This window comes from Balaenoptera physalus, assembly GCF_965194825.1.
Source record: "Balaenoptera physalus genome assembly, chromosome: 4".
Classification (NCBI taxonomy): domain Eukaryota; kingdom Metazoa; phylum Chordata; class Mammalia; order Artiodactyla; family Balaenopteridae; genus Balaenoptera; species Balaenoptera physalus.
The window spans coordinates 27,410,007-27,420,156 of record NC_138891.1 but is presented as its reverse complement, the minus strand read 5'-3'; positions in this window follow the sequence as shown (position 1 = coordinate 27,420,156).

Sequence of the window (10,150 nt, the reverse complement as noted above, 5' to 3'; positions counted from 1 at the left end):
TAAGAAGAGAGGGCCAGAAAATTGACCATCAAAAATGAAATACCTAGTCCAAAAGTAGTACACATTTCTTCTACTCACATATTACTGGCCAGAAATAATCACATGCCTATGTACAAGCTCGATGGACAGGAACGTGTATTCTTAACACTCAATATTGGCTAAAATTAGCAAGTTGATTATCTGTGTAAAATGCATCCAACTCTGCATTAGTCTATTCATCTTTCTTTGTACAGTGCATTGAATTGTGTACTTTTCTTTGCATATCTATGGAAAATTTGATAGTATTCTTTAAACCTGTACTCAACCAACACTTGAGAGACTGAAACATCAAAATGCATTACAAGGATCATTGAACATAGGAGAATTTGAATATGAAGCTGGGGTTTCATTTTGGAAACATCAGAATTTGTCAGTGGAGTAAGGACCCAGGAGTACTATAATTCACAATCCATGCCATAGAATTTCATGCCTATTGAACCAGAACTCCACAATAAAAAGAGATCTAATTGCTCACACTAGAGATGTTTTCTAATTCTTTAAGATCAATGATTCATGAGCTGAGATTTAATTAAAAACACCATTGGCATGAAAGTGTCCATGATACTTCCTAAATATGAGATGGTATACCTCAAAAACAAAGATAGAAATGGGACACTCTTTCCTTCTGCAAAATTAATTTACACATAAAATAAAAAGAAAGTTCACAATTCAACTCTGTAATTGTATTTCAGTTATCAGATTAAATCTGCAGAGGTTATTTAAAATTGTGCTTCCTTTCTCATTTAAATTATTTTTGAATTTTATTTATTTATTTTTTAGGCAGAAGGTTCTTATTACTTATATATTTTATACATTTTAGTGTATATATGTTAATCCTAATCTCCCAATTCATACAAAAACCATCCCCCCAACCCCACTTTCCCCCCTTGGTGCCCATATGTTTGTTCTCGACATCTGTGTCTCTATTTCTGCCTTGCAAACCGGTTCATCAGTACCATTTTTCTATATTCCACATATATGCATTAATATACGATATTTGTTTTTCTCATTCTGACTTACTTCACTCTGTATGACAGTCTCTAGGTCCTTCCACATCTCTACAAATGACCCAACTTGGTTCCTTTTTATGGATGAGTAATATTACATCATACATATGTACCACATCTTCTTTATCCATTCGTCTGTCGATGGGCATTTAGGTTGCTTCCATGACCTGGCTATTGTAAATAGTGCTGCAATGAACATGGGGTGCCTTTTTGAATTATGCCTTGTGCCTTTTTGAATTATGGTTTTCTCTGGGTATACGCCCAGTAGTGGGATTGCTGGGTCATATGGTAATTCTATTTTTAGTTTTTGAAGGAACATCCATACTGTTCTCCATAGAGGCTGTATCAACTTACATTCCCACCAATAGTGCAAGAGGGTTCCCTTTTCTCCACACCCTGTCCAACATTTGTTGTTTAAAGATTTTCTAATGATGTCCATTCAGAACGGTGTGAGGTGATACCTCATTGTAGCTTTGATTTGCATTTCTCTAATAATTAGTGATGTTGAGCAGCTTTTCATGTGCCTCTTGGCCATCTGTATGTCATCTTTGGAGAAATGTCTGTAGAGGTCTTCTGTCCATTTTTTGATTGGGTTATTTGTTTTTTTAATATTGAGGTGCATGAGCTGTTTATATATTTTGGAGATTAATCCTTTGTCCATTGATTTGTTTGCAAATATTTTCTCCCATTCTGAGGGTTGTCTTTTCGTCTTGTTTATAGTTTCCTTTGCTGGGCAAAAGCTTTGAAGTTTCATTAGGTCCCATTTGTTTATTTTTCTTTTTATTTCCATTACTCTAGGAGGTGGGTTGAAAAAGATCTTGCTGTGATTTATGTCAAAGAGTGTTCTTCCTATGTTTTCCTCTAAGAGTTTTATGGTGTCTGGTCTTACATTTAGGTCTTTAATCCGTTTTGAGTTTATTTTTGTGTATGGTGTTAGGCAGTGTTCTAATTTCATTCTTTTACATGTAGCTGTCCAGTTTTTCCAGCACCACTTACTGAAGAGACTGTCTTTTCTCCATTGTATATTCTTGCCTCCTTTATCAAAGATAAGGTGACCATATGTGCGTGGGTTTATCTCTGGGCTTTCTGTCCTGTTCCATTGATCGATATTTGTGTTTTTGTGCCAGTACCATATTGCCTTGATTACTGTAGCTTTGTAGTATAGTCTGAAGTCAGGGAGTCTGATTCCTCCATCTCCTTTTTTTCCCCTCAAGATTGCTTTGGCTATTCGGGGTCTTTTGTGCCCCCATACAAAATTTTAAGATTTTTTTTTTTTCTAGTTCTGTAAAAATGCCATTGGTTATTTGGTAGAGATTGCACTGAATCTGTAGATTGCTTTGAGTAGTATAGTCATTTTCACAATATTGATTCTTCCAATCCAAGAACATGGTATATCTCTCCATCTGTTTGTGTCATCTTTGATTTATCAGAGTCTTATAGTTTTCTGAGTACAGGTTGCTACCTCCTTAGGTAGCTTTATTCCTAGGTATTTTATTCTTTTTCTTCCAGTGGTGAATGGGATTGTTTCCTTAATCTCTTTCTGTTCTTTCGTTGTTAGTGTATAGGAATGCCAGAGATTTCTGTGCATGAACTTTGTATCCTGCAACTTTACCAAATTCATTGATTGATTAGCTCTAGTAGTTTTCTGGTGGCATCTTTAGGATTTTCTATGTATAGTATCATGTCATCTGCAAACAGTGACAGTTTTACTTCTTCTTTTCCAATTTGTATTCCATTTATTTCTTTTTCTTCTCTGATTGCCATCTTTAGGAATTCCAAAATTATGTTGAATAATAGTGGTGAGAGTGGACATCCTTGTCTTGTTCCTGATCTTAGAGGAAGTGCTTTCAGTTTTTCCCCATTGAGAATGATGTTTGCTGTGGGTTTCTCATATATGGCCTTTATTATGTTGAGGTAGGTTCCCTTTATGCCCACTTTCTGGACAGTTTTTGTCATAAATGGGTGTTGAATTTTGTCAAAGCTTTTTCTGCATCTCTTGAGATGATCATATGGTTTTTATTCTTCAATTTGTTAATATGGTGTATCACATTGATTGATTTGCAAATATTGTAGAATCTTTGCATTCCTGAGATGAATCCCACTTGATCGTGGTGTATGATCCTTTTAATGTGTTGTTGGATTCTTTTTGCTATTATTTTGTTGAGGCTTTTTGCATCTATATTCATCAGTGATATTAGTCTGTAATTTTCTTTTTTGTAGTATCTTTGTCTGGTTTTGTATCAGGGTGATGGTGGCCTCACAGATTGAGTTTGGAAGTGTGCCTTCCTCTGCAATATTTTGGAAGAGTTTGAGAAGGATGGGTGTTAGCTCCTCTCTAAATGTTTAATAGAATTGACCTGTGAAGCCATCTGTTCCTGGACTTTTGTTTGTTGGAAGATTTTTAATCACAGTTTCAATTTCATTACTTGTGATTGGTCTGTTCATATTTTCTGTTTCTTCCTGGTTCAGTCTTGGAAGGTTATACCTTACTAAGAATTTGTCCATTTCTTCCAGGTTGTCCATTTTATTGACATAGAGTTGCCTGTAGTAGTCTCTTGTGATGCTTTGTATTTCTGTGGTGTGTGTTATAACTTCTTTTTCATTTCTAATTTTATTGATTTGAGTCCTCTCCTCTTTTTTCTTGATGAGTCTGATTAAATGTTTATCAATTTTGTTTTTCTTCTCAAAGAAACAGCTTTTAGTTTTATTGATCTTTGCTATTGTTTTCTTTGTTTCTGTTTCATTTATTTCTGTTCTGATCTTTACGATTTCTTTCCTTCTACTAAATTCAGGTTTTGTTTGTTTTTCTTTCTCTAGTTCCTTTAGGTGTAAGGTTAGGTTGTTTATTTGAGATTTTTCTTGTTTCTTGAGGTAGGATTGTATTGCTATAAACTTCCCTCTTAGAACTGCTCTTGCTACATCCCATAGGTTTTGGGTCATCGCGTTTTTGTTGTCATTTGTCTCTAGTTATTTTTTGATTTCTTCTTTGCTTTCTTCAGTGATCTCTTGGTTATCTAGTAATATATTGCTCATCCTCCATATGTTTGTGTTTTTTACATTGTTTTCCCTGTAATTTGTTTGTGTTTTTTACATTGTTTTCTCTGTAATTTATTTCTAATCTCATAGTGTTGTTGGAAAAGATGCTTGATATGACTTCAATTTTCTTAAATTTATCAAGCCTGGATTTGTGACCCAAGATGTGATCTATCCTGGAGAATGTTCCATGTGCACTTGAGAAGAAAATATAATCTGCTGTTTTCAGATGGAATGTCCTATAAATATCAATTATATCTATCTATAATCTATTGTGTCATTTAAAGCTTGTGTTTCCTTATTAATTTTCTATCTGAATGATCTGTCCATTGGTGTAAGTGTGGTGTTAAAGTCCCCCACTGTTATTGTGTTACTGTTGATTTCCCCTGTTATGGCTGTTAGCATTTGCCTTATGTATTTAGGGGCCCATATGTTGGGTGCATATATATTTATAATTGTTATATCTTCTTCTTGAATTGATCCCTTGATCATTATGTAGTGTCCTTCCTTGTCTCTTGTAATATTTTTTATTTTAAAGTCTATTTTATCTGATATGAGTATTGATACTCCAGCTTTCTTTTGATTTCCATTTGTATGGAATACCTTTTTCCATCCCCTCACTTTCAGTCTGTATGTGTCCCTAGGTCTGAAGTGGGTCTCTTGTAGACAGCATATATATGGGTCTTGTTTTTGTATCCATTCAGCGAGCCTGTGTCTTTTGGTTGGAGCATTTAATCCATTCACATTTAAAGTAATTATCGATATGTATGTTCCTATTACCACTTTCTAAATTGTTTTGGGTTTGTTTTTGTAGGTCCTTTTCTTCCCTTGTGTTTCCCACTTAGAGAAGTGCCTTTAGCATTTGTTGTAGAGCTGGTTTGGTGGAGCTGAATTCTCTTAGCTTTTGCTTGTCTGTAAAGCTTTTGATTTCTCCATTGAATCTGAATGAGATCCTTGCCACGTAGAGTAATCTTCGTTGTAGCTTCCTCTCTTGCATCACTTTAAGTATATCATGCCCCTCCCTTCTGGCTTGTAGAGTTTCTGCTGAGAAATCAGCTGTTAACCCTATGGGAGTTCCCTTGTATGTTGTCATTTTTCCGTTATTGCTTTTAATAATTTTTCTTTGTCTTTAATTTTTGCCAATTTGATTACTATGTGTCTCAGCTTGTTTCTCCTTGGGTTTATACTGCCTGGGACTCTCTGTGCTTCCTGGACTTGGGTGGCTATTTCCTTTCCCATGTTCGGGAAGTTTTCAACTACAATCTCTTCAAATAATTTCTCGGGTCCTTTCTCTCTCTCTTCTCCTTCGGGAACCCTATATTGTGAATGTTGGTGCATTTAATGTTGTCCCAGTGGTCTCTTAGGCTGTGTTCATATCTTTTCATTGTTTTTTCTTTATTCTGTTCTGCGGCAGTGAATTCTACCATTCTGTCTTCCAGGTCACTTATCCGTTCTCCTGTCTCAGTTATCTGCTATTGATTCCTTCTAGTGCATTTTTCATTTCAGTTATTATACTGTTCATCTCTGTTTGTTCTTTAATTCTTATAGGTCTTTGTTAAATATTTCTTTCATCTTCTCAGTCTTTGCCTCCATTCTTTTTTCAAGGTCATGGATCATCTTCACTATCATTATTCTAAATTCTTTTTCTGGAAAGTTGCCTATCTCCACTTCATTTACTTGTTTTTCTGGTGTCTTATCTTTTCCTTCATCTGTTCCATAGTCCTCTGCCTTTTCATTTTATCTATCTTTCTGTGAATGTGGTTTTCATCTATAGGCTGCAGGATTGTAGTTTTCTTGCTTCTGCTGTCTGCCCTCTGGTGGATGAGTCTATCTAAGAGGCTTGTGGAAGCTTCCTGATGGGATGGACTGGTGGTGGGTAAAGCTGGGTGTTGCTCTGTTGGGCAGAGCTCAGTAAAACTTTAATCTGCTTGACTGCTGATGGGTGGGGCTGGGTTCCCTCCCTGTTGGTTGTTTGGTTGGACTGAGGCAACCCAGCACTGGAGCCTACAGGCTCTTTGCTGGGGCTAATGTTGGATTCCAGGAGGCTCAAGCCAAGAAGTACTTCCCAGAACTTCTGATGCCAGTGTCCCTGTCCCTGTGGTGAGCCACAGCCACACCCCACCTCTGCAGAAGACCCTCCAACACTAGCAAGTAGGTCTGGTTCAGGCTCCTATGGGGTCACTACTCCTTCCCTCTGGGTCCTGATGCACACACTACTTTGTGTGTGCCCTCCAAGAGTAGAGTTTCTGTTTTCCCCAGTCCTGCCAAAATCCTGCAATCAAATACCACTAGACTTCAAAGTCTGATTCTCTCAGAATTCCTCCTCCCGCTGCTGGACCCCCAGGTTGGGAAACCTGACGTGGGGCTCAGAACATTCACTCCAGTGGGTGAACTTCTGTGGTATAGTTGTTCTCCAGTTTGTGAGTCATGCACCCAGTGGTTATGGGATTTGATTTTATTGTGATTGCGCCCCTCCTACCATCTCATTGTGGCTCCTCCTTTGTCTTTGGATGTGAGGTATCTTTTTTGGTGAGTTCCAGCGTCTTCCTGTCAATGATTGTTCAACAGTTAGTTGTGATTCCGGTGCTCTCAATAGAGGGAGTGAGTGCATGTCCTTTCTCATTTAAATATTATTTTAAAGCATATTGTAATGGATAGACACTCATTTTATACAGTATGGCTGAGTCATAACTACAAAACAAACCTATGGCCTTGCTCTTAAAGTTTTAAATGCCAGTACATTCAGACATCATTTATTTTGCCACAATAGCAACCCACTCTAAGCATATTATCCAGAGAGAAAAACTATCTCATAGTACTTCAGGGGATCTATAATGCTTCACAACACAGTTTGAAACATTCCAGAAATATAAAGAAAATGTTTAAAAGAGTTATCTCCTGCTTTCAAGAAAAGCAGTATTAATTTTAGTTAGGTGAAAAACTCCTAGTTTATAGACAAGTTTTGTTATTAAAATTTTATTAATAGGTCTGTTAGTTGGGATTATAAATATGTTTTCTTAAAGGTGTACCACAATGTTATGTCTAGTAGTTGCTTCCCACAAAATTCCATTTACCCCATATTGCATCTGAGCTAAATTACTGATAGAGCCCCTCTGAACCCTGGATCTAATATAAAACTTACCAAAAGATGCATGAGGGAGAAAAGAGAAATGGAGTCTCTTAACTGTTGAAATAAAAAAATGTTTTTCTTCAGTTCCTTCCTGTATAATTTCTTCTGCCCCTAATCTCCACCTACTCCTATCCTCTGCCCCAGGCACCTATGTCATACCTTTGTATCATTTTAGCCTTCTAGAATAGATCATGATGTTTCAGAATTAGCATGTTAAGCAGAAATATGAAAGTTAATCCAAATAACTTTCCACATTTCCTCTGATCTTAGATTTCATGGAGATAAAAATATATTAAAATAATTCCCATTAACATATTTATGACCAATAAATGTAACATATGTCAACAAGAGGCTCTATAGACAGTTCAAAAAAGAGAAATAGAGGCTCTGTTAGAGATAAATTTGTGTTAATAGCCTAACATTCATGGAACATTTTTGGGAGTCTGTACTTTCCCTCAGTTCTACTAATTCATTAGAGTTTTTAATAGCTTTATTGCTTCATCTACATATTAATCGACAGATTCTCTAAAAGCTATATTCATTTCACAATTATAAATTTATTTGGGGAATTGCATTTGTAACCTATATCTATCATAAGTTAATAATCTAGAATTAAAGCATTGTTTTGATGGACACAACAAAAATTGTAATTAGAGGTTTATGAGTTCACATAAATTTCAACATTTAATTAATTTGTATGATTTATTTTGTATTCCTATTGACATAGATAATTTAAAAATGGTAAAGTGTTAATTTTTTTTTAAGATTTCACCTTGTAAGCACAAGAAATGCTCTAATTAAAATCATTCATAAACTTGATAGAAAAATATAGGAGATTTGAATTTAAAAGTTGAACCATGTAAAAGATCTAATTATGTCTACAAATTCATGGCATATTTAAAATTTTAAAAAGTACCTCAAATTTATGATAAGTACTAAAATTCCATGTAGTATATATAGTGTGATATAATAGTGATGACATGCATTGAAACTTTCTGCTGAACAATAAGCCAGAACATGAGTATGTACCCAGTACAGGCTCCAGAAGAAAGAGAGAATAAAAAACAAAATCTGAGAAAATATATTAATACTTATATAAGTGACTAGAGGTTAGCATTCAGAATTAGTAAGGACTATAAATAAAGGACAATATGAAAAAATATAAAGAAGAACTATGAATCAATATGGAAAAATCAAATACCATAAAGAACACTAAATAATTACTACCTTAGTTTTCACAAAATCTTGGGAACTTCCTTAGACTTTGAACCTTAAAAATGAAATCACTTTGTCTATTACTTTAGTCTATTTCCATTTGCCTTTTTACCCAAACGTGATTTCCCAGGTAGCTTCCTAATCTACCAGGCTGGGTGTTGTTCTCTGACTAATGTACTCATATAAACAGAAAATGTCATCGATATAAGATCAAAGAAGCAGGAGTAGGCGGGGAGAGCTCTCAGACCCTGAGGCAGGACTGCCATTTGTAAAAGAAGAACAGGAGGGAAGGAGGATTGAGTAGGAAGACTCTCAGACTGAAGCACAATACTAAGAAAGCTTTGGCTAGACCTATGGGAAATCTGCTAGTTAAAGTCCCCTGTTATAGGAACCCCATATCCCACAGAGACGGACCTGCAGTCATCATCCAGGAGCAATCCAGGAAAGTGTGGCCTTGGCGTGATCATGATATGATGATGGGTTCAAAGGGGGTGGCAGTGGGAGCTGTTAGCGAACTGTGCTCCCTAGCGTGGGAAATCTGAAGAGTACCTTTTCAAGGATGTCACAACCCGTATTATGAATTAATAATTATCAATAAGCTTTGATGTGTACCTGTAGTAACCACCTGAGCTGTTTTATTTAATTGACCATTAATATATAATTATTTTATATTTTTCATGAAGGGAAAGATACATTCATTACATTGCTGGATGATTTTTTTTAATGATGAAAATAAAATAAATAAATATAATAAGTTACAAGTAATACAGTAATTCCAAATAAAATGCAAAGTTTCTGATAAATTGGAAAGTTAAACATAATCCAGTTGAAATTCAAGGAAGTGGTATTCTAGAGGATAGCACAGGAACTTGCTGTAGGATATGTAATGATTTGTCAGAATTTTAAAATATATTTGTGATTTGTCAGAATTTAAGCATAATCAGGACCATGGAAAAATTTAAAATAGTATTTAAGGATTATTCAAATATATTTCAATATGTAACAGTAAAGATCATGACAATTTTTTAAAAATCACAAATTATTAGAATATGAAGCAGTACATCAGGCCTGCTTTCTCCAAGTCAAACTATAAAATGATGTTTAAGATTCTTGTTCAGTGAAACTTAACATGAAAATTATTTTTTAGTTCCTCAAGTTTTAGAGTGGGAAACAGGGTTAGCTGTTGCATTAGGTACTTCAGGTTTGTGAATCCTCTTCTTCAATCTATTTTTCCCAAGTAAGTTATGTTTCAGCACCAGGAATCTTTTGAAAACCACCGAAATCTTCTGGAAACAGATGTGGCAATGATTGAATAAATAAACAAAATAGAAAGTAACAAAAATAAACGTTACCACAGAAATATAGGCCAAGACACATCTTTACTTCATCCAGTGTCTTTGCCTGAAAACATAGTAAACATACCGTCAAGTACCTAAAGTCTCTGTCCCTTTAATGATATTTTTTTCCATAAACAGTGGCATCCCAATGAAGACTCAGGCCATAATTTAGCCAATTATCACAGGTTTGGTTCCTGGGAAGCAAATTCTGAGATAAAGATTAACACACAGGAAGTTTATTAGGGCACACTCTTCTTATCAACATATATGAAAGGGTGGGGAAATAAGAATGATTAGGCAAGAGAGAAGTTGTACTTCAATGAATTCTCAACAAAGGCCTTAGCCACAGTCTCAGGGAAAACTGAGTATACAGGGCACTTCAGAGTTAA